Genomic DNA, 22,515 nt, shown 5'->3' on the forward strand with positions numbered 1-22,515 from the left:
AGCAAAAGCTCACTAATGCCCGAGAAAGGAGTCCTACTCAGTGCAGGCAGAGTTCATGGAAGACGTCACAGTCCAGTCCCAAGCTCTGCCCCAATCCCAATCTCTCCAGGTCTGGGGCAGCTTGGTACCTGGAGAGTGGAAGCCAGGGCTGGAAACCACTGGATCCATTCGCACATCTGCCCTCAGGGAGGCGTTGCTATCGCTCCGGCCTCGGTAACCAATCAGGGCCTCCAGATGGACTGCCAGTCAGAATGGAGGCGGGCACTTCCGGTCCACCAAGCTGAAGGCGTGGGCGACCGAGACGGGAGGAGGCCGCGCTGTTGCGTGTGCTGAGCTGTGAGCCGGTCCCGGGGGCTGTGAGGAGAGCGCGGCGAGCGCGGAAGCCGCCATGGTGAGCGAGCAGCCGCCGTCCGCACTCGAGGAGCCGCGGGCGCCGGCGTGGGTCCTCCCGGGGCCGTGGGAACCCGCGGCGGCCGGAGCGGCGACTCCACTTGGTCCCCTGAGGTCCCTCCAGCTCCCAGGCTGCCGCGGGGCCCCTGGATGACTTTGCTTGACGGCCCGCACAGCCTTTGTGTGGAAATATCTCTGTGTATATCATACTGTGGACATGCCCGGCAGTGTGAGCATAGTGACTGTCCTGTCGTGGGTGTATTTTTTCAGTTAATGGAACTGCTACAGCTCCCACATCCCTGGTTTCATCTTTCATCTCTTGACAGTCATGGCCAAGCACCTGTGTCATCATACAAGGGGGTAGCCTCAACCATGTGGTGCTGTGCTGTGATTATAAGAGCTTGACCCAGAGTTAACTTTTTTTTTTTTTCATTAAACTGGTATTAGCCTCCATTGCTCTTAGACAGATGGGCCCACCTATGACTACAGGGTCCAGTCATTTGGACACTACATTACAGGCCACACTTCCCCTCCTCATGGAGACCAGCAATGAATGAGAGCAGGAGTCAAGCAACACTACAAGGACGTGCTTGTGCTCCTGGACTGGGTCAAGTGGAGGGGGTTTTCATCTTTGGATGACCTGGTAGAGCCAAAAGACTTCAGTTCCCCAACAGGAGGGAGCACAGGTCTTTACCTGGGTGGAGGAGGGTTTCACAGCAGAGAAAGTCACGGGTCAATACAGGGAAACAAAACTGATAGAAACACATAGAAAGACATGTAGAGACACATACACAGAGACAGGAAAAGTAACAAGAGTGGCCATCACATATTCATACACCTGAATAGATAGAGGGATCCAGTGACATGTCACATGGTTCCCAGACACTCAATCAGCAGCCATGTCTGTCCTCTTCTATGTGTCCAAACAGAAAGTGCCACAGCCAGACTTATTACTTCCAGAGGTGACACAGAGGTGACTTTCTAATTTGTTTCCTTTTGGGGTGGAGATTTCAGCCCCCTGTGAAGTGTTAGGCAGTGATTGGTCAAAGGGAGCCCTGGTGTGGTGGTATGAAAAGGAATGGCCCCATAGACTTACATATCGGAATGTTTGGCCCATCTTAGCATCATTATTAGGAAGTGTGGCCTCCTTGGAATAGGTGTGGCCTTGTTGGATAATGTGTCAATATGGAGGTGGGCTTTGAGGTCTCTTAAGCTCAAGCTAGGCCCAGTGTGTCTCAGTGTTCTGGTGCTTGTGGATCAAGATGTAGAATTTGCAGCTCCTTCTCCAGCACCGTGTCTGCCTGCATGGGGCCATGCTTATCCCCTTGACACTAATGGACTATATGTCTAACATTTAAGTCAGCCCTAATTACATGTTTTTCTTTGTTAGAGCTGCCATGGTCATGCTGACTCCTAACAGCAATAAACACTAAGAAAGGCATTGTGAATCGCCTGGCCATTTTATTTTGTTAGGTAGAATTGAACGTTGGGGCTTTGGGTAAGGAAAGCAGGTGTAATGCTTTAAGTGGTGCTTAAATGGGCCATACTAGTTAGAGCATGGAAGACAGTGGTGCTGAGGGTTATTGGAACTATGGGGGCCTAGCTCAAGAGATTTTAGATGAGAAGAATGTTAGTGCATTGCTTAGAGATTGTTCTTGTGATATTTTAGTGAAGAATGTGCCTGCTTTTTGCACTTGTCCAAAGAGTTGGCCTGAGGCTAAAGTGAAGAGTTTTGTAATAATTCATTTGGCAGAGGAAATCCCAAAACAGACTAGTATAGACTCTGTTGTGTCATTATTGGTCTTCCCCCTTTGAAGAGGAACAAACTGAGCATGTAAAAATACCCAGTGTACAGATTGAGGAGAACAGGGGCACCAGGAACCTGAATGGAGCTGTAAGTCCTGTGTTCAAGAAGATAAACAGATTTAGAAATGGAATAAAGAGAATGGTAACCTATGGGTAAGATCACACCCAGCTAGACTTCCAATTTGTGAAAAGGTAATAGAATTGGTGAGGTTCAGGCATGGTGGTGCATGCCTTTAATGCCAGTACTCAGAAGGCAGAAACTGGTGTATCTGTAAGTTTAAGGCCAGCCTGGTCTACAGATCCAGTTCCAGACATCAAAGCTTGGGTAGTGGAGGAAACCTTTGAAAACAGAAAGCTAGCTAAGATGTAATCCAAGGGGTCATTGTTCCAACCCCAGCAAACAGTAGAACTTAGCCGCTTCGGTCCCATGGTTTTGGCTTTGGAGTCAAAGATAGAAGAAAAGGATTATAGAATCTCCCTCTATTTCTAGGGAATGCTGCTGAGGCCAGGCATGTGTCAGTGGTGTCCCTGAATGTAAGTCTAGAGGGGTCATTGCATGAAGCAATACAGGCGAAGCCTGGATTGCCTTGGAGACCCCAAAATGCTAGGGAGTGGAACCAACCCAAGAGAAAGAAGCGTGTTGCAGTCACCAAAGCTGAAAGGAGTGGAGATCTGAAGAGCATTTTGACATCAGACATGGAATGCAGAGTTTGGACTTTCCCCGGCTGGTTTTCAGTCTTGCTTTGTTCCATCATTTCCTAATTCTGCTCCCCTTCCTGCATTTTGGAATGATAGTGTGTATATCCTGTGCCATTTTATGTTGGAGTATATGATCTACTTTTTAATTTTGATTTTACAAGGGATTATAGTTAAGACATCCATGAATTTCAGAAGAGACTTTGAATTTTTAAATAAGTTTGAGACTGTTATAGACTATGGGGACTTTGGTGCATTATGGTATGGCTATAAACATATGAGAGCCAGGGCTTGTGTTAGTTTGAATAGGATTGTCTCTCATAGACTGGTGTCTTTGAATGCTTGGCCCATAAGTAATGGCACTAGAAGAGGTGTGGCCTTGTTGGAGTAAGCGTGTCACTGTGAAGGTGAACTTCAAGGTCTGAGTGTCTCAGTGTCCTGCGGCTGCCTTTGAACCAAGATAATAGAGCTCTCAGCTCCTCCTACACCATTGCGTGACACCAGGCTTCTTGCTCTGATAATAATGGACCAACCCTCTGAAATGTAAGCCAGCCTCAATGAACTGATTTTTTTTTTCCTGCTGAGCAGTAAAAATCCTAACTAAGACTCCGGGGACCTGGAATATTTCAGGTTGTGACCCCCTAGCAGTCCCCAAACCCCTGGTGTCCTGACGTTTGGTTTCTGGAAACTCACTGAGACCTCAAGAAATGTGGGTATTCACCACAGAGGACTACTAGGGCATGGGTTTAAGCTTGGGACTATTGGGACTACTCTGGTTTTGGGGTCTGAGTACACTATCAAGTCTTTCTCAGCATGAGTGCTTCTGGGTTGACATCAGTTAACAGGAACAGTTAGCCAGGAACACAACTAAAGCTCAAAGCAAGGTTAGTACATTTACAGACTTCCCAATAACTATGAACTTCAATGGATTAGAACTTTGTTTCTCCTTTTTGGCAGGTGGTGCTGCATATGTGCTGAGTTTTACAGCCTGAATGGCACTTCCATGATGGAGTCAGTTATGTTAAGGTCTGGGCCCTATTACATTGCTAGATTAAGCAACATTTTTCTTGTGTTTGAGTGAAATGTAAATGTCTGATAGGTCCATTTGGGTTATAATATCTCTTAGCTCCAGTATTTCTCCATTTAGTTTTTGTCTGCGTGACCTGTCCATGGGTGAGAGTGGGGTATTGATGTCTCCCACTATTAGTGTGTTAGGGACCATATTCAACTTAAGCTTTAGTAGTCTTTCTTTTACAAAGGAGGCTGCCCTTGTGTTTGGTGAATAGATGTTAGAAATTAACACAACATCGTGCCAGATTTTTCCTCTAAATATGTAGTGTCCTTCCCATCTCTTTCAATTCATTAAGCTTATGGGCATACTAGATGAGAAATGAGGCCACATTAGTTATTTATTTCCCTGTGGGCTTCACACATGATAGACAGAAAATAGTCAGCCTCTGTATCAGCTTTTATATAGAATTTCCTTCACCTGTCATCCCAACACTTGAAAAGTTGAAGCAGGAGGATCACAATAAGATGTGTGATTTACTTGGGAGCTAGGTGGCAGGGCCCCCAAAAGAGAAAAAACGTTTTTACTACACCACTGAACCATCTCTCATCCCTTTTTATTTCTTTTAAGATTTAATTTATTATTGTCTTTTTGTCTGCACATGCATAGTACTGTTCATAATAAGATGACAGCATATGGGACCCAGTCCTCTCTACCATGAGGGTCTTAAGGACCAAACCACATCTATCAGGCTTGGCTACAAGCACCTATATCTTCTGAGCCATCCCCTGACATCTACTGAGCCATGATCTTTTTGTTAATCATTGTTGGTTTTCAAAACAGACTCTTGAGGTCCAGGCTGACCTTGAAATCATGACCTTGTTGAGTCCACCTCCAGCTACTGGGATGACAGGTTTCAATATCACGCCCTGTTTATGCAGAAGCCTGGTGCTCGCTGGGCTAGTACTCTTCCCAATGAGACTCATCTGAAATAAAAACATTGATATAACCCACTTGGTGATGATCACAGGTCCACACTGAGATCTTGTGTCAACAAACAAAAACCAAAGAAAATCCTGCAAGTAAATGTTTTTGTTAAGAGATTATGTATGTGTGTTGAGAGAGTCTTAGTTGCCTAGACTGTCCTTGAACTGACACTGTAGCCCTTGAGATCCTGACCCTCCTGCCTCAGCCTTCTAAGTACCTTCTAAGTATCTGCACCACCAAGTGAGGATGCCAGGGCACAAGACTATGTGTCCATGGTCACAGCTAGTAATCAGAGGTCCATGACAAGATCAGACTGTTCCTAGGGAAGGGTCTGAATCTAGAACCTTCCTTAAGATGGAATTCTATTAGTTCAGTGTGGAAGGATGGGAAGACCCATAGAATTCTATAATAATTGCTAGATCTCAAATTTTAACAAATGCTGAGGTTCTTATTAACATTTCAAAGCAGTATTTTTTTGTTTGCTCTGCCACCTACCAAATTTGGTTATAAATTCCATTTGTCTTTCAAAACAGGGTTTCTCTGTAAAAACCCTTGCTTTCTTTGAACTTGCTTTGTAGACCAGATTGGCCAAGAACTCACAGAGAACTTCCTGCTTTGAGTGTTGGGATTAAAAGGCAGTGTCCCCACAGTTCAGCTTTACTATGAATTCTATATTCTGAGTAATCACTGACTTCTCTCTACTTCCTCCACTCCATAAGTGTCTCAACCCTAGCCTGAACCCTCTACCCACTATGGGTGATTCGCTTGGGCACATATCTCACACCTACAGTCTCTGGCCTGTTATACCTGTCTGGGTTTCTCTCTATACCCACACAGATTTCTACTGAATACACCATCCCCCTTTCCAAAACGCTTCCACTACTCTTTTGCCTTCTCTTGATGGAGCCTCGTGAGGATTAAGAAGAGGCAGATAAAAGAAACAGAGACAGAAACACAGGATAGATTCGGGAAGACTGCCCAGTCCATGCTTTTCAGCACACCGACAGCCCCGAGTCTAATTTAGACCCTGCTTATATACAGACTAGAGGCAAAGCAGAAAAAAGAGCAGCATAATCAGTTAACCAGCTCCCTGTACTGTCCTTGAATCGAGGAGCAGCCAGGTTCACTATCTAAAATTAGGGTGCTACTAGCATCAGCTGGCATCAGTACTCATTAGAGAGAAAATATACTCTATCCTATGGGCTTAATCAGGGCTTTCCCATGGCTCTCAAGGAGACTGCAGCAAGCCAGCTTGAACTCTAATGTCTTACAAGTCAGAATAAACTTCAGATGGAAACTGAGTCACTTGTGGGCTCCCACATCCTCTCCTGGTTGAGTGTCAGTCTGGAGCTGCCCACTTTGTCTGTTATTACTACAAAAGCCACCAGTGGCCAGGGTGCCCCTCGCAAGCCACAGGGTTTCTGATCTCGTGGGAAGGGATGCCTTTGTGATTTATTGAAATTTTCTCAGATAAGTCTTTATTTCACTTAAGAGATACCCCAAGTTGAAATTCTTGTTACTATGACAATACATTTGCTTTTAGCTGCTCCTGCAATTCCAGAAATTCCTTGAGCCTGGCCAGGCCAATGTGACACTTTTCTTTTGTCTTCTTTTTCTAGGAGCTTCCTGAGTCCCATAGCTTCTCTAAACCCATTGGACTACCATAAAAATATATATGAAAAATATAATGTTTTCCATATTTTAAATCTTACACAAAACCCTTCCTGTAAGTGAAAATAACACAGTTTCTCCCATATTTACAGCAGGGTGAAAAACTGTATTTACCAGAAAACATGCTAGATTTGGTCTACAGGTTGTAAGCAGGTCAGTTGTACCTAAGGATAATGATTTACACTAGGCATAAGCAACCAAACTCTTGTGGTGCAGTGTATGTCTCCTGAGGCCTCATCAAGTACAACATATTGATTCCAAATATTTATTTTTCAGATCCAACTTTCCTAATCTTTTGCAATTTGTATCTGTAACTACATAATATACTCCTTGGGAAATGACAGTTTGATAGAATCACAGGTATGGAAAATACATTTCTAGTGGCTAATAGTCTAAATAGAGTAGTATTGAAAACAGTGTTCAAAATATTTCTTGCAAACACAAATGCCATTCTCCTCATATCCTGAGCTCTGTGTGTGATGTGTCCTGCAGCTCTGGTTTCAGGAAATTTCCTCAGAAGGGAGAGGCTGACTGCTGCTGTCCTTGTTCCGATAGTCCAGAGAAAGAGATTCCTAATGGAACTTATGAGTGAATGCCTCAGGAGACCACCCTCATATCGATTCCCCTGCTGCCCATGTTTGATGTTCAAGGGGCTAGTAGAGAAATGAAGCTATTGAATCCCTTTTATGTTAATTTATTCTTTAAATAGGTGTGATCACTAATTTTACCCTGGAAAGACAGCATCATCACCCTTAAACTCCGTTTTATTTCTCAGTTGGTAACTGTTTTCTCAAGGAAAACATTGAAGTATATTTTTATTGAAATTTATTTTTTCATTCAATGGATACCAATTATGTATTACCTCCATTTCCTCTTAGATCCTCCCCGACTCTCCAGCTACATGAGTTCCCATCCGTTTCTTTTGGCTCACTCATTTGAATACAAACATGCTTTTTAAAAATGTAAAATAAAAGAAGATAAAAGCCAGCAAAATCAAACAAGATGAAACAAACTAACAGAAGACAAATTGCCAAAGGATGGTCCATGGAATATACATAGACACGTAGACCTGCATGGAAATCCCATAAAAATACAACACCAGAAACTACAATGCTATGCAAAAGATCTGTGGGGAAAGAAAAAAGGGAGGAAAAAAATTCCAGACAAATCATAGTGATGAGACAAGGAAACTCCCGAAATGCCATGGAGCTTGTTTTGTGTTGGCCATTTACTGTGGGGCATGGGATCTTTCTTTAAGACTGGTTCTAATTTTTCCCTTGTTAATGATTATCACTTGAAGATAGCTGCTGGTTTAGGGTTGGTCAGTTGTATCCACTTTCCCTCTCAGGGTTGGGACCCTATCTGACTTCGGCCCGTTGCAGGCACTATTATGTGCTGACAGTGAGTTTATATGCTCACCAGTCCTGCTGTGTTTGGAAGGCAATATTGCCTTGTTGTTCCCTATTCCCCCACTGGCTCTTACAATATTTCTATTTGCTTTTCCACAGGGTTCTCTGAGCTCTGAAGGGATGGTTTGATGGAGACCTCCCATTTAGGATCAAGGTCTCTCACTTTGTGTGCATTTTCTTGTGGAATCCCCTTTGGCAGCAAAGGAACGTGCCTGTTCACTGTTCAACACTAGATGGAGCGAAAGATTGGTATATAATGTTATCTACTGAGAGTGGCATTACAGGTATTTTAATTTCTGTGAAAATAACAAATTTTCTTTTTCTTTTCTCATCTTAGCACATTTGTAATTTCCCTTACCAGAACTTGTTAGAGAATACTTGATTATGCTGAAGTCTGTACTGTTTTGCTGGGACTGGTGAATTAAACCATCCCATCCTATTGTTTGTTTGTTTGTTTTTTTTTTTCGGTTTTTTCGAGACAGGGTTTCTCTGTATTGTTTTAGAGGCTGTCCTGGAACTCACTCTGTAGACCAGGGTGGCCTCGAACTCACAGAGATCCGCCTGCCTCTGCCTCCCGAGTGCTGGGATTAAAGGCGTGCGCCACCAACGCCCGGCTCATCCCATCCTATTGTTATCCTATCTGCTTCAAAGCAGTTTGTTTTCCTTCCATCTGCCAAACAATGGGACCTGGGAGGTGGGAACAGTCCCTAGTCCTCCAGAGTAACATTAAGGCATTTCCTTTAACAGGTTTCTCTTCTATTTCCTTAGTTAATTTATAGTTAGGGTCAAGTCCTAAAGCAAATTTGAGCATAAGCATCAGCCATCCAGAGAGCAATCATAGTTCCAACCAAAGGAAATACAAGGAAGTGTGAGCAGTTTTAAACCTTAGAAGTCTTAAATTTTAAGGGATGGAGTTTAGACACAGTCTGTCTCTTCTTCCCATTCTCCTTTGGGTCATCTTGTTAATCTGTTGCCTTAGCATGACAGTGATGAATTCAGGCAGGAAACCAGTGACTTTGCCTGCAGTGGGAGTCCAGAGAATTATGATGGAAGGTCCTTTCCACCTGGGTTCATGCCTGTCAGTTTTGGAGCAGTGGATCATCACAGCATCTCAGGGGTGGAACAAATGATCAGGCTTGTACCCAACAGCTTGAGCTACCAGGACCTGGGGGAAAATCTCATGCAAAGTTAACTGTAATCCTTCCAAGGGCTCAGAGATCAGGGTGGACCATATAACAGTCCAGTATGCATTCAAGGAATCATTGCGGGTTGTCTTCCACAGACTATTTCATATGGGGTATACTTTTCTTGGTAGAGGATATAGCAAATCCTGAGAAGAGCATAAGGCAAGGTATCAACCCAGTTTCCAACAGTCTTAAGAGCGTACTTAGTTAAAATCTTCCTTAAAGTCCTGTTTGTCCTTTCTGCCTTCCCTGAACTCTGAGGATGACACATACAACGGAGATCCCAGTCTCTATTGAGAGACTTAGAGAGTGACTTAGGCGATTTAGCTGTGAAGGCCAGAGCATTGTCAGACCCGGGAGAGAGGCAGGCCAAAATTGGGAATAATCTCCATTATTAATTTCTTGGATACTACCTGGATCATTTTGGTTGGTATGTAAAGGCCTCTAAGCAGCTTCTGACAGTATTGACAAGAGCCAGCAAATATTTGTATCAGTAATAACCCTGGACTGGCTTCAGTCATGCCAATTTCCCAAAATTCACCAGGCACAATACCTTGACTCTGTCATCCTGTAAGGAGCATATACTCTTTTGAATTTGCCTGAGCACAGGTTAGGCAACTGTCTTGAAATATCTGCTAGTCCGAGGCAGACATGAGGGGTCATGAGTTCTGAAACATCTTTAGATTGCAAGTGCATGGAACAGTATAAGTGCTTAGCCAATTCTGGCCTAACACCTTTGGCATGCAGATTATCCCATCTGGCAGGATCCAACATCCCATGTTGTTTTCCAAGGCCCCCATGTCAGTTCTTCTGGATCATAGTTCTTCTGGATCATAGTTAGGGACATCTTCATTGAGGCAGAGTGGGAGCTGAGGAACAGTTGATAGGTCTGGGATGATTTGGAGGCAGAGGTCCTGGAATGCAACCTTCTTGGCAACCCAGTCTGCACAGTTATTATTACCGTGAATCTGGGGTTTTTGTGTTTTTGATGTTCAGGCCAGTGTATTATGGCCAGTTCAGTGGAAGCCAAATAGCCTCTAGCAATTGAATGATTTCATACTTATTTTTTAATAGTCTTTCCTTTTGAAGTAGGTAAGCCATTTGCTTATAAATCTGTCAATGACGTGAGCCGTGGCAAATGCATTCTGGCTGTCAGTGTAGATGTCCACTTTTTTTCTCCTCAGCTCATCTTAAGACGTGTGTAAGAGCAATTATTTCTACTCTTTGGGTGGATGTGCCTCTAGGCAGGGCTTGTAACCAAAGGACTTCTTTTTGGCTGTGACCATCTCCACCCCCACATACCTGGTTCTTTTCTGAATGAAGCTGTTGTCATCTGTGTAGACATCTGCATCTCTGGTGGGGATTGGAGCATCTGTCAGGTTAGGTTGCGTGCCTTGGATGATATCCAGCATCTCCAGGCAGTCAAGGATGGGCTTCTCAGTGTCATTATCCAGTAGCAGATTGGCAGGGTTAATGACCAGTGATTTCTCCAAAGTCAATCTGTTCTTATCTAGGAGAAGGGTTGATAATGAATTAGACAGGCATTTGATATCCACTGTGATGGGGGATGTCCTCTGTACATATATTCCTCCTATTGGTTGGTGAATAAAACACTGATTGGCCAATAGAGGCAGGAAGATAGGTGGGGCTCTGAGATGAGGAGAGAGGTAAGAGAAGTGGCAGTGAGAGATGCCATGTAGAGACTGGGAAGATAGGATGTGCTAGGCATTCTCTGGTAAAATAATGCCATATAGAAATACATACATTAGTAGTTATGGGTTAATAATTAAGAGATAACTAGCCAGTAAGAAGCCCTAGCCATTGGCCAGCAGTTTAAGAGTTAATATGTCTCTGTGTGCTTATTTGGGGCTGAAGGGTGGTGGGACCTGGCAGAATAGAAACCTACATCTTCACCACTGTTTACCAGGACTGCAGTGGCAGCAGTGCTCTCAGAAAAAAGGTCTTCCAGAGGCAACTGGGACCCATGGTTTTGAAATACAAGGCACTGTTCTCTTCCAGAGCCCCAGAGTCTGTGTCAGGACACCGTTGGCAATGCTCCTCCTTTCATGGATGTATGAGGTGCAAAGGCTTGGAGGCATAGGGGAGAGTGAAAGCTCAGGCCTCACTGAAGCTCTTAAAGGCTCATTCATATTCCTCAGTGCATTTTAAAGGAGTGTTGTTCCTGGCCTTTGCAATGCACAAGGGCTTAGCAAATTAAGTGAACCCAGGAATCCAGAAACAGCAACATTTAACATCTGCCATAAGTTTCCTAACTCGTTTTTTTTTAGTCTTTGGAACTGTGATTTGCTTTGTAGCCCCTATGTGGGATTGGGATAGCAATCTTTTTCCTTTTTTTTAATTCATAACCCAAGAAGGTAACCTGAAGTGTGAAAATTTGAGCCTTCTTCTAGGAGACTTTGTATCCTAATTGAGCCAGAATCTCTAAAAGGCCCTGGGTGACTCTTAAACAGTCTTCTTCATCTTTTGTTACTAACAATAAGTCATCCACATATTGGGGCAAAGTTGCCTCAAGGTACTCACTGTAGAAGAGGTTTAAGTCTTTGTTGAGTGCTTCATCAAAAATGGTAGAAGTGGGCCGGGCGTTGGTGGCGCACACCTTTAATCCCAGCACTCAGGAGGCAGAGGCAGGCGGATCTCTGTGAGTTTGAGGCCAGCCTGGTCTACAAAGCGAGTTCCAGGACAGCCTCCAAAGCCACAGAGAAACCCTGTCTCGAAAAACCAAAAAAAAAAAAAAAAAAAAAAAAAAGGTAGACGTGAGCCGGGCGTTGGTGGCACACGCCTTTAATCCCAGCACTCGGGAGGCAGAGGCAGGCGGGTCTCTGTGAGTTTGAGGCCAGCCTGGTCTACAGAGCAGCTTCCAAAACAATACAGAGAAACTGTCTCAAAAAACAAAAACAAAAAAATGGTGGAAGTGTTCTTGAATCCTTGAGGCAATCTGGTACAGTTTAGTTGTCCTGATATTCCTATTCATGGTCAGTCCCTTCAAATGTGAAAATGGGTTGATTTAATTCTGATAGTAACATGGAGAAGAATGCATCCTTTAGATCCAATACAGTATAAGCCTTATGTTTTGGTGGGAATAAACTGTACATGGCTTTGGAACTGTCCAGTAAATAACCTCCACCTATTTGTCTGCTTAAGTCTTGTACTGGTCTACAGTCTTGAATTCCAGGTTGTTTTAATTTTTTTGTGGTTTTCTTTCTTTTTGTTTAGTTTTTACATTCCAATCCTAGTTCTCCCTCCCTTCTCTCCTCCTGCTCCCCTTCCTCCCATCTGCTCCATGGAGAGGGTAAGCCCTCCCCTAGAAAGTCTACTAAGTCTGTCCCACCATCTCGTTCAGGCAGGACCAAGGCACCTCTCCACCCCCACTCCCCTGTGTCTAGGATGAGCAAGGTATCTCTCCATATAGAATGGGCTCCACTAAGTCAGTTTGTGCATTAGTGTTAGATCTTGGACCCATTGCCAGTGACCTCATATATTGTCCCAGGCACACCATTGTCACCTTATATTAAGAGAGTCTAGCTTGGTCTTATGCAGGTTCCCCGTTTGTCAGACCCGAGTCAGGTCAGCTGATTCTGTGGGTTTCCCCATCATGGTCTTGACTCCTTTGTTCATATTATCACTCTTGCCTCACTTCAGTTGTACTCCAGGAGCTTGGCCCATTGGTTAGTTGTGGATTTCTGCATCTGTTAGTTGTGGATTTTCTTCCATCTGTTTCTGGAAGAGGGTTCTAGCTTCTCTTGGGTTATGAACTGTAGGCTGGGTAACTTTTGCTTTATGTCTGGTATCCACTTATGAGTACATACTATATTTGTCTTTCTGGCTTTGGGTTATCACACTTAGTTTTTTCTACTTCTGTCCATTTGCCTGTTAATTTTAGGATGCCATTGTTTCTTAGTACTCCATTGTGTAAATGTACCACATTTTCTTTATCCATTCTTCAGTTGAGGGCCATCTATGCTGTTTCCAAGACCTGGCTATTGGGAATAGTGTTGCTATGAACACAATTGAGCAAATGTCCTTGTGGTGTGGATGTGCGTCCTTTGGGTATATGCCCAACAGTGGTATTGCAGGGTCTTGAGGTAAGTTGATCCCTAATTTTATGAGAAATTCTGATTTCCACAGCAGTGGTTAAAGTTTGCATTCACACCAGTAATGGAGAAGTGTTACCCTTTTTCCACATCCTCTCCAGCATAAGTTGTTTTTGATCTTGGCCATTCTGATGGGTGTAAGATAGAATCTCAAAGTGGTTTTGATTTGCATTTCCCTGATGATTAAGTATGTTGAGTGTCTTTATGCCATTTGAGACTGTTCTGTTGAGAATTCTGTTTAGATCTGCACTGCATTTTTTAATTGGGTTATTTGGTAGTTTGATGTCTAGTGTTAAGGCACACATGAAAGAGTGTAGAGGAACTTTAACCTTGCCAGTACTTTACGGAGTCAGAGATAACTTGCCTAAAAGTTGTGAGTTTACCTGCTATGTTCTGTCCTGTTACTGTTTGTGAAAAGCCAACTAATGCTAATTATCCTGAAGGGCACACAGATTGTAAATTAGAACCTATACATGCAAGACTGAAAAGATATTAACGAAGAAATAGTCTCCTATGGTATGCATTCAGCATATGTAAGGCAGATGATGAATACTGGTTGTCCAGGAGTGGAATCACTCCAAATGATTCTGGAATCATTTAGTATCAGCAGTATTAGAATATAGTCATCACTGGAAAATCTAATTGAGGAAAGAACTAAGGCACTTGAACAGTAAGGTAAGATTTCCCAAGATCATAGCCTCAGTAAGGGATGTTTTCCTGACATAAATAAGAAGGATACCTTTGGTGAGCATACCTTGTTCCTATGCCAGATGGCAGCTTTAAATGCTTGAGATAGATTCAAGAATCATGAAAAATAATTGAGAATTTACTAAAGTCATACAAGGCTCAAAGGAACACTTCATTGATTTTTGCAAGGAAGACTAAATCTGTAAATACAGTGATATCAGATCAAGAACTTAGATGAGTACTAGTTGAATCTTTAATTTTTGAGAATGCTAATTTAGAATGCAAAAAGATAACTGCACCTTTAAAGGTCAGAGCAGAACCCATAGAAGAATGGATTCAACACACAGTCAATATTGAGTCTCATAACTATAGAAATGAGACTTGGACAGGAGAGGAAATGTCCAAAGGCCCAAAAAGATATCAAACTGTCAAATGTTTTAATTGTGGTAAATTGGGCCATATAAGAAGAAATTCTACACAGGGAGTTCCTATAAACAATGTTTCTCCAAATAGAAGACCTCAGCCTTCTGGATTATGCAGAAGATGCAGCAAAGGCTGGCAGTGGACTAATGAATGCAGATCAAAAAGATACAAGGCAACCGTTTACCTTGGGAAATGCCTTAGGGAGCCTCTCATAGGCCCCCAAGTCAAATGTGCTCCAGTCACCATTCCCAGTCACTGTGGAAGAAACTCCTCCCCAGAACAATGAGAGGAGCTAGTGTCTATTGTAAAAACAAAACAAAACAAAAAACAACATGCTGCTCTGGATGATAAAATAGTTTTGGAACATGAATAAAAAATTACAGGAGGAACCATAAAACATATATTTTGCAAGACTTCTATAAAACAACCAAAGACCAAAGCTAAGGGTGTGAATAAATAACATCACAATTGAGGGATTACTAGACACAGGTGAAAACATCAGCATTATCACCCCAGAATCTTGGCATCCAACTTGACCTCTTCAGGAGATGGATGTTCAGTACTTAGGGATTGGAACCCTATCTCATGTAAAACAAAGCATGAGACTGGTTGAATGCACTGAGCCAGAGGACAGAGAGGAAGGCTAAGGCCATATGTGGCAGTGAGTCTATGGGGTTGTATTCTGGTACAGCAGTGAAATAACTAGAACAATATTCCTTCAATCTCAGAAGTGGACCATAAGCCAATCCATGTTTCTGGAAATAATATTATAAGACACTATAAAAAGTCACTGACCAAGCCAGGTGGTGGTGGCACACACCTTTAATCCCAGCGCTTGGGAGGCAGAGGCAGGCAGATCTCTGTGAGTTCGAGACCAGCCTGGACTACAAGAGCTAGGTCTAGGACAGCCTACAAAGCCACAGAGAAGCTCTGTCTTAAAAAAAAGTCACTTACCATTTAGGCTGTACAAAAACAGGGCACAATAGATGTTGAACAGTCAGAGGAACCAACGGCCCTGCCTATAAAAGGCTTAACTGGTTTGCTGTAGGACTCCTTTGACTGGGGCACATCACCCTGTCCCACCCACCGAATCCCTGGAGACCTGGGGGCAGCCCCAATACATCCAGCAGATGCTGACATCAGAGCCTTGGCCCTACCCCACCAGGAGAAGTGAGTACTGGGCCTTCTCCTGCAGGTCCCCACAATGGATGTCCCTGAACAGGGCAAGTTACCCCATCCCACCCATCAAATCTCTAGAGACCTGGGGGCAGGCCCAAACCATCTAGGGCTGCACCTGCTGCCATCAGAGCCTTGGCCCTGTCTCCACCAGGAGAGGTGAGTACGGGGCCTTCTGTCCTCCCCATTGAAGGCCCTTGACTGGGGCAAATTGCCCCATTGTACCCACTGAATCCCCAGAGACCTGGGGGCAGACCTAAACCATCCAAGACTGCATCTGCTGCCATTGGAGCTTTGGCCCTGTCACCAGCAGGAGAGAAAGCCCAGAGACCTTGGGGGAACCTCCTCACACCCCAGACCATCCGGCATTGCATCTCCCACCACTGGAGCCTTGGCCCTGCCCCAGCTGGAAGAGGAAGACCTAAGCCACAGGCCCCACCAACACTGATGTAATGATTCTACTAATCTTATATAAACACATTTGTTTACATTCACAGTGCCTCTGACCGTGAGTTTGAGGGGCAAATAAAGAGGGGCATCATAATGCTTGAATAGATTGTTGACACTTGTCAGATTTTTCTCCACTATAAATAATCTTGTGTAATAAAATGTAAGTGTGTTGGCTTATGGTCATGGGTTCCCGTAACTATAACTTTTTTTTTTTTGGTTTTTCGAGACAGTGTTTCTCTGTGGCTTTGGAGGCTGGCCTGGAACTAGCTCTTGTAGACCAGGCTGGCCTCAAACTCACAGAGATCTGCCTGCTTCTGCCTCCAGAGTGCTGGGATTAAAGGCGTGCACCACCAACGCCTGGCTGTAACTATAACTTTTTTAATATCCTCATTCTCTGTACGAATTCCTTACTGACTTGGAGGATAACAGTGACATGCATAGGTTTTTATCACATTGCTTATATTCACAGAGTTTCTCTCCAGCATGAAGTCTTTTTTTTTAATATAATTTCTTCATGGAATCCTTGAGAATTGATCATCATGAACCCCCATTCCACTCACCTTCCTGTCCAGTCATAGCCAGTGGCACCCCCCAAAAGAAAATTTTAAAAATCAAACCAACACAAACAAACAAACAAAAATAAAACAAAAAACAACCCCCCTAAAACAAACAAAAATAACCTCTTCGCTCCTCCATCTTTCCCAGTTTTCCAGCACCCTTTCATTGTCCCTGGTGGCATTGGGAGATGTTATTTCACAAAGTGCACCCTTTTTTCCAATCAGCTGTACTTGCAGATGTTCATTTCACTGAGTCATTGGTTTTGTTCAAGGCCTCTGGTTTCTGGTATAACATCATCACTGAAACTCCTCTTGGTTACAGAGGAATTTCGGGTGACTGTCCAGGTAGTGAGATGTCTCTGTCAATTCTAGTGTTTATATATTATCCTTTTGTGATCTTTGATGGAGTTGAAGACAGATAGTTATAATTATAGTTTTCCGTAATTATGATAAAAGATAAGCTACATATACGACTTTGGACTCACAAGGATGGGATGGGTGATATTTACTTTAAATCTTGCTGAATGTTGATGGACAAACTATTGTAACTGTGTTCTTGCTTGATAGCTGTTCTGTTATATATAATTTGACTATGTTAAAGTTAAGACCTTTCTTTTTGTTTAGACAGAAAAGAGGAGATGATGGGGAAGTCCCGTGTATATGTCAGTAAAGCACTGTTGGCCAATAGGGAAGCAAGATAGGTGGGAGTAGGAGTCTAGGAGGATTCTGGGAAAGAGAGGCAGGGAGAGACAACCATGTAGTCGCCAGAGGAGTAGGAGGTCTGGACCCTTTTCTCTGGTAAGAGAAATACTTAGATTAACAATTATGGGTTATATACTTAAGTCAGAGCTAGCCAGTAAGACACAAGCAAACGGCCAACAGATTCATAATTAATATAGTGTCCTGTGTGTTATTTGGGGACTGCAACTGTTGCAGGACCTAGGCGGCTGGCAAGGAAAAGATTACACTCTATAGGTTATAAACAAGACCTTGTGTCAAAATGGCAAATGACAGCAACAGTGCAGGACTCTCCTAACCCAGCTGTTAGGGTTATTGGAGTCATTCTTTGTCAGTCCATGGCCATGTGTAATTCTACTTGGGAGGAAAATGACTTGTTCCTCTGGACATATTCTCTACCAGCCGTGAAGGTAGTGTACAGACATACTGTCCTGACTAGTTCTATGTCATCAGAATTTCCAGGTAGGAGACACAACATAAGGATGGCTTAATACACTTCCCAGGGGATTTCAATATGTCCCAAAGGTGAGCACAAGGACCAAGAGTACTGCTCCTCAAAGTGGGTGTGGCAGTTGAGAGAAAATGACCTCTTAGTAGGTGTTGCCATGCTGGAGTAGGTGTGGTTTTGTTGAAGGAACTGTGTCAGTGTCGGGGTGGGCTTTGTGGTGTCCTGTGATCAAGCTAAGCCTACTTCCATCCACTTTCTGTTGCGCATGGATAATGATGCATTAACTCTCAGATCCTTCTCCAGCAGCATGTCTACCTGCATGGTGCTATTTCTCATGATAATAATAGACTAGATCTGTGAAGATGTAAGCCACTCAACTAAATGTTTTCCTTTAAAGTTTTCATGGTCATGGTGTTTCTTCACAGCAGCAGATAACCTAACACAGTGGGGCTGCCTGGCCTCATCACTGAAATCACTTGGAACCAACGAGACAGGCAAATCCTCATGTCCTGTCATGGATGACTGACTCCAAGGACCTGGAGGGATAGATACACACACACACACACACACACACACACACACACACACACACACATACACACACACACACACACACACACACACACACACACACACCAAAAACAACTCCCGAAAACAATCCTCAAGCAGGGGGCACATAAGCCATGTCCTTGTCCCCAACCACTATGAGTAGACATGTACTTCAGCCCCTACTGCAGTCTCTGTGGCCCTGGAATGCATAAGCCAGACCAGCCATGCTTGTTTGGAAGACAATGTCAATTGATATCTGATGTATTGCAGGTAAGTGCTAGAGTCCCTAGTCTAAGTAACACCAAGCCCTGATCACCTGTGCCCAGGAGCAAAGTATCTGCATGTTTGAGTCCTCAGTACATAACCAGAGGCATCTCCATCCCTATAGTTGTCATCAAATTCCCATGGAGCCTACAGGAATCTACTGAGGAAGAAGTGAGCAGAACCCTACCCTGGCCCCTCATTACTCATTCTGTCCATCCTCATAGCCTCCTTTGGCACTCAGAAAGAAGTTAAGGAGCTCCCAGCACTGATGATGCAGCCGAGACATTTCCTGACTTTCTGCCAAACTACCCATCAGAAAGCTTTAACTCTGGGTCTGCTCTGTGGGAATTCATAGAAGCTGGATAGGTCCACTGATTCCCAGAAAACTCTGACCTCCTAAGCATGACTCCTGAAGGCCTAGCTCAAGTCAGTCTCCTCAAGTAAGCACTTCACCCCCTGCACAAACTCATTGTGTCTCCCCCAGAAGATTTGTGTCTTGTTGTTTTACACTGAGACCAAAGGCCAGCTTCCTTCTGTCTCACTCTGATCACTGGCTCCAATCTCTCTTCAAGTAGCCTGATTCATCTTGCCAACATGTCTATGGGTGAACCATAAAGGCACTGAATGAATGACCCACAGGCTGCTGGATTCACCACAACACAGGGACATCACAGGAGATGCTAGGGCTCTCCAGCATACAATAGAATGTCCAAGTAAGTGACTGCTGATGACACTTGGTAACCACCTGCTAACTACCGTACTTCAAGTTGACTTCCCAGGAGCCACTCCTAGGTTACAGGAGAAGCTCTTCAACACGCCCTCCTTTCAAAACTAGAGATCTATCTCTGCCTCACTAGAAATGTTTGTTCTTTATGGGATGTTGCCAAACATTGCCTAGGAAAGACTCTTCTCCACCTTAAGTTTCATACTCATTGAGGTAAACAGGCTGCTGGGAAATAAGGCAGGATGGTGGGGAAGAAAGATGAATCCCCTGAAGTAAATAACCTGGGGAAAATCCTCAGAAAGTTACATTGGGGGTCTCAAAACAGAGGGAAATCACATATGTAGTGAGAAAAATTCCTGTCAGAAGGCTTGAGGATGTTAGTGAAGGTGAATTCAAAGTCCCTCCCCTTACTGGAACAGATTTATGAGTTCTGAACTCTGGTATCCTAGGTGTGCTTCCTGTGCTCCTCCCTGAATCTTAGTTTCCATGAGTGTTGGGGAAGTCCTGTGTATATGTCAATAAAGCACTGTTGGCCAATAGGGAAGCAAGATAGGTGGGACTAGGAGTCCAGGAGGACTCTGGGTAGGAGAAACACAGGGAGTCATCATGTAGCCCGCTAGAGAAGTAAGATGTCCGTCCGGTAAGAGAAATACTTAGATGGGTTAAATACTTAAGTCAGAGCTAGCCAGTAAGAAACAAGCAGCCACAGCTTCATAATTAATACAGCGTCTTGTGTGTTATTTGGGGACTACAATGCGGCAGTGCCAAGGTGACTGGTGGGGAAAAACCCAAGCTCTCTCTACACATGAGGGCTATTTGGAGTGTGTCTTTCAGATGTTGAAGTCTTTTTTTGTAATGCTTGTATTTAAATTAGAAACATGCTTCACATGTCAATCCCAGCTACCTCTCCCACTCCTACTCCCTTGTCCCTCCACCCCTCCAGCCCCCCACCTAATCCCCACATCATTCCTCAGGGAGGGTGAGGCCCTCCTTGGGGGGAACTCTAAAGTCTGTCATTTCATCTAGGGCAGGACCTAGGCCCTTCCCCATGTCAGATGTTTAAGTCTTAAGCCGGAAAAGGGGATTGTAAACCTAATTTGGAAATAGGATCTTGTAATGATTAGGCATTGAGGTCATACTGCTGTTTCTGATGTTCCCCATGGCCAGTGGAGTTAAGTCTCTATGGACCATAGTGTGTTCTACAGACCCAAGTAGAAAACCAGGGAAGGAAGGATACTGAGCTCAAGTGTAGTGCAAATAAACCCTTCCCAGTTTTCTTTCTAAAGCCTGATGTGATGGGTTTTCCTCAACTTGACTACATCAGGAATTCACTAAAATGAAAAGGACCAGGGACATCTACAAGTTAGTTTTTCTCAATCATAAATTTGAAGTGGGCCACTTTAAATTCTAATCTGGATCATTGAGCTGGGGAAATAATACTTTAATCCCTATCTTTAGAGGCAGGAAGAGTCACCATTAATCTGGGCCACACCTTCTGCTGGCTCCCTAAAGAAAGGCAGAGAAGAAGGGGGATGCCTCTGTTTACCTGCTTGCCCTCACCGTTTCTTCACTCTCATCAAAGCCAGTCTTTTCAGGATTTCACCTCTAACCTTTAGGAGTGTCGAGCAGACAGATCCTGAACCTCTCCTCCATAGGCAGCTGTTGTAAGACCAGTTGAACACCAGCCTGTAAGCTGTAAGTCATTCATAGAAATCCCCTAGTAAATACCATAGTCACATACATACATGTGTGCATGTACACAGACTCTCTCTCTCTCTCTCTCTCTCTCTCTCTCTCTCTCTCTCTCTCTCACACACACACACACACACACACACAGAGGAAAGATAGAAAGTTAGAGACAGAGACATTAATTCTATAACGACTGTTACTCCCAAGAAACCTGATTACTAAACAGGAAAACCTGAGGAGAATTCACAGTCAGCTAAAGCAAATATAAGTGCTATGAAGAAGGATACCTAGTGTTATGACTTACCCTCTTTGGTCATGTGAGAGAATCAAAAGTATTGTTCTGGTGACAAAGTATTTCCTTTGTCACAGAGAAAATGTAAACACCCCAGGGCGTTTCCTTCGTGTACTTGCTTTCACATGCATTCACTAATCATACCTCATGCAGTTCTTTCTAGGAGACTAGCTTAGGGGAAGGACATGCTGATCATTCCCTATCCATGGCCCACAGCGTTCTCATACAGAATCCAACTAGAATGTAGAACCCAAAGCATTTAATACACCTGTGGACAGAGTTTAAAACTGTCCTCATGAACACACACACACACTGCAAGGGGGAGGATGTGCATGCTGAAGAAAGGATATTTGATCTAGAAGGCAAAGGGTAAAGGATTCAGATCTCATAACCTATGGGAGTCTGTGTCCTGATGCTTTTAGACAGCTGGGCCATGTGAATATGAGGTTGAGACAATGCTCCTTCATGGTCTAAGCCCCAAACCCGAAAAACACCAAAAGTGGCCTTGGGTTTTATTTCTGTTACATTGGAGAAAGAAGATATTCCATGATCAACCAAATTTAAATAATACCTATCCACAAACCCGGCCCTACAGAAAGTATTAGAAGGAAAACTCTAACCCACGAAATCACCTATGTCCACAAGAACAAAGGAAATAGATGAGCTTACATCAGAAAACACCAAAGAAGGGAACTGAGCACACAATGCCATCACTACCAACAAAAACAAAAGTAAATGGAACTAACAATCACAGGTTATTAATATCCATTAGTGTAAATGGTCTTGATTTACTTACAAAAAGACACAGGCTTTGGACCCGAAAACAGAATCCATCCTTCTGCTGCATACAGCAAACACACCTGAAACTCAGACAGACATTACCTCAGAGTAAAGGGTTGGGAAAATGTTTTCTAATCAAATGGACCTAAGAAAAAGCCTAATATCCTACTATCTAACACTGCTCATATCTAAATAAACTAGACTTCAAACTAAAATCAATCAAAAAGATAAAGAAGGGCATTTTATATTCATCACAGGAAAAATCCATCAAGAGAAGTTTCAATTCTGAACATCTATGCCCCAAACACAAGGGCTCCTGCATTTGTAAAAGAAAAATTTTAGTAAAAATTTATATCACAAATGAAATCCCACACACTAACATTGGGAGACTTCAACACTCCACTCTCACCACTGGACAGATCTGTTAGACAGAAGCTTAACTGAGAAATAATGGAACTAATAGAGGTTATGACT

The 22,515-nt window shown here is 43.5% G+C and overlaps 1 long non-coding RNA gene across 1 annotated transcript; it reads left to right on the forward strand.

The window, feature by feature from the left end:
* The first annotated feature begins 167 nt into the window (after window positions 1-167).
* LOC121136586 lies at window positions 168-8,407 on the forward strand. Its single transcript, XR_005873619.1, has 2 exons — window positions 168-6,919; window positions 7,438-8,407. It is a non-coding gene; the product is annotated as an uncharacterized LOC121136586 (long non-coding RNA).
* The last annotated feature ends 14,108 nt before the right edge of the window (window positions 8,408-22,515 follow it).

Source organism: Mesocricetus auratus, unplaced genomic scaffold (genome assembly GCF_017639785.1).
Source record: "Mesocricetus auratus isolate SY011 unplaced genomic scaffold, BCM_Maur_2.0 Super-Scaffold_100676, whole genome shotgun sequence".
Classification (NCBI taxonomy): Eukaryota; Metazoa; Chordata; class Mammalia; order Rodentia; family Cricetidae; genus Mesocricetus; species Mesocricetus auratus.